Source organism: Gadus morhua, chromosome 14 (assembly GCF_902167405.1).
Source record: "Gadus morhua chromosome 14, gadMor3.0, whole genome shotgun sequence".
Classification (NCBI taxonomy): Eukaryota; Metazoa; Chordata; class Actinopteri; order Gadiformes; family Gadidae; genus Gadus; species Gadus morhua.
Window position 1 is genome coordinate 28,796,524 of NC_044061.1, and position 3,305 is coordinate 28,799,828.

General features: G+C 43.7%; 1 long non-coding RNA gene across 1 annotated transcript; it reads left to right on the forward strand.

Annotated features, from left to right (window-relative positions):
* Positions 1-2,486: 2,486 nt before the first annotated feature.
* LOC115559266 (uncharacterized) lies at positions 2,487-2,914 on the forward strand. The gene is made up of 3 exons (XR_003979469.1): positions 2,487-2,562; positions 2,642-2,717; positions 2,793-2,914. It is a non-coding gene; the product is annotated as an uncharacterized LOC115559266 (long non-coding RNA).
* Positions 2,915-3,305: the final 391 nt, after the last annotated feature.

Below are 3,305 nucleotides of genomic sequence, written 5' to 3' on the forward strand. Positions count from 1 at the left end.
TGACTGTCAAAATGTAAATCTGAATCCATGATAACCCCTAGATTTCTGGCTTTGATTGAGGTTTTCAGGGACAGAGAGTGAAGGTGTTGGGTTACTTTAAGCCTTTTCCGTTTTAGAACCAAAATACAATTATCTCTGTTTTGTCCTCATTTAGTTAATTTATTATTATATCAAATAATACATATTATCACGGCAAAAGCTGTGTGCACGTCAGACGATATAATGAATCACAGAGACTTCGTCGGGTTCTCCGACTTCCTCTGGTTCTTCCACTTCCACATCAATCTGTAGTAGACAGAACCCTGCGCTGCCTGCTGCCGGCGCGAGGCACCACCGCCCGGCTGCCCGCTGCCGGGCGGTGGTGCTTCGCGGCGGTGGTGCCTCGCGGCAACCGGCGGCAGGCAGCATGTCGCAGTTCATGTAGTTCGATGTCGTTCTGCCATTGCATTCAAAATTCTGTAACTAGCCTGTTACTACGAACTAAGCAACTACCGTACACGTATTAGCATTTAGCACTAGCTCAATCACGACTCCTTCAGAATTCTTGTGGGTGGTTACGAACCAACCAAGTGGGCAGGGCCATGAATAATAATTTGACAACGCTACGTCACAGTGTCACCTTATCCAGATCGGCTCATTTCTTCTGCCTTTTTCCTTTCATTGCCTATTGCATTCAGCAGACAAACTGCATAGATTTCAAACTTACCACAGCTCACAAACTTATTCAGACCTATGTTATTTAACAAACAATAGGAAAAATGTGATTTTAATGGCATGGGCTCTTTAAGGGGTAGATATTATGTCTAAAACATTGCAGGTAGGACATTTCCATACACATTGATGAAATGAATACATAGCCTACACCAAAACATAGCCGCTTAGATTTGCCATGATTGTCATATGTTTGGGTATGTTTACTGCCTCTGCCACAGCTGTGCAGGTTAACCTGAAGCCAAAGATGGTTACCGTGGGCACACAGACTTCAATCAGCCCACAAACCTCCACTCCCCTCGCTAGTCCTGAACAGACAGTTGACGACGATGATGATGATAATGCCACTGTCATCAGTGACTTGTCGTGGGTGCCCGAAGAGCCGATGGATGAGGAGAAATTGTTTGATGAGGAGCCACCTTACACGTGTGACCCCCACCACAAGTGAGATAATCTAAAACCAACATAGACCATATTGAATGCTCAATGCTTTGTTAGTTTGAATGACACCGCCCCCCTCCCCCTCATTTTCTGTTGTTGTAGTTGCATTGACAAATTCATTGTTTGCCAAGAGGAGCTGATGGGCCTTTTTGCCATCTGTCCGGCCTGTTGTGAGAGGTCGGATAGTAGCATCGTGCAGCAGGAAGGAACTTTTGTTAAGATCAACCAGGTACAGTTTTGTTTATGCAGTTTTGTTTACGTGGCCATCTGATTAGAAAATCTGAATATCTAATTACAATCTGATAGCTCTGACTGTCTTGCCAGTTAATTTACAATGTATGTACCAGGCTGGCTTAAGTCTGCTGGTTTGTGATGCCATCATATTTGAGTGTTATACTGTATTGGTCATGTGTGTTTCATTGAAAATATGAAACCTTTGACCAGTAATGTACAGTACTTACTCTATATTGAATCCTGATATACTGTTGATTACAATGTTTTATTTTATTTTATTACATATCTAGGTCTGTGCATCATGTGGCTACCACCGTTTCTGGCAAAACCAGCCAATGCTCCACAGGAACATGCCAACCTGCAACCTCCTGTTAAGTGGGGCCATTCATTTTACTGGATGTTTGGCCACACAGACACTAAGAATGTTGACCCTGTTTGGCCTGCAGTGCATCAGTGCGAGCAGTTTCTTTCGCCATCAGCGCCGCTACACCATCCCTGTAATCGTTCAGGCCTGGCAGAATGATCAAGCCAAGAATTTTAGTGACCTACAGGCAATGGATGGCGGGCTAGTTCTTGCTGGTGACTGCAGGTAAACCAGTGTGAGAGCTAGACCAGTTCCACGTTTTGATTTTGTTATTTGTTATCATGTAGGGTGGCTTTAGTTGGCATTTGCAGTTGACATGGTGGATTGTCTTTACAGACCATGGTTTTAGAAACTTGAAACATAATTGTAATTATTCCAGGTCAGATCTCCTGGCAGACTGCGCAAAGTATGGGTCATACTCTCTGATAGAGGACAGAGGTTGAACAAGGTGGTGGATGTTCAGCTTGTTCAGGTAAACCTGATGTTATTAGACAAAAGATTAACTCTGCAATTTGGTAAAAGGATTGTATCTTAATATACCATCTTTCCACTAGTACAACCATGCATAGAGCTTTATTGTGTATTGCCTAACTAGAGTAGTGTATCATAATGCATGGACCAACAACGCTTCGTTCATTAACGCCTCCTTCAACACCACCAGCATTCTACACTTACACTGTTATGTCATGTTGCAGAGCTCAGAGGTCCCCAACAGCTCATGGTGTGAGCTTGAAGGGCTCAAGCGCAGTGTTGGCCTGCTGAGGGGGAACGACCTGCATTTGGCAACGCTGATCACGGACCGACATCGCCAGGTATTTACAATAAAAATGCAGTATAGAATTAAATATCTGAATTGAACTGAAGCTGGATGTTTGGTTTTTTTCTCCTTAGGTTGCCAAATGGGTGAGAGAGGAGCTGATCCCTGAAGGGACACAGCATTATTTTGACGTGTGGCACATTGCCAAAAGTATGTATCCATTGTTGGAACCTTGAAGCAGTTTTTGTTAGTGCATATCAATTAATACCATTTGTTCTAAAACAGGTCTGGGGAAGGCATTGGATGCAGCATCCAAAGAGTGTGACCAACTACAGTTGTGGAGGCCAGCTATAGTGAATCACCTCTATTGGACTGCAGCCTCAACCCCAGATGGCAACCCAGCGGTCCATGGAGGCAATGGAGAAGTTTAGTGAACCACATCCAGGACATCCATGACCATGACACCCCTGCCTTCTCCAGTTGTGCCCATGGCCCTCTAGACGAAGATCAGCGCAACAAAAGAGTGGCTGGACCCAGGTACAGTACTGGTATTATGCACGCTCTGCATAGTTTTGTTTTAGTTGCTGTCTTTGAGTAATTGTCCTGGATGCTTTGACATGTGACCTTTGTGATGAAATTATTTTTTCATTCCCTGGCAATCTCATAACATTCTGTTTACTGTTTATGTTTGCCATAATTCATATGCAGGACAATTTCATGTGTTTCCATTTCAAAAAGGAATTCTGTCCTGTATCCATCTTCCCTGTCTATTTGTACGTTTTCCGTCTGTGTGTCTGT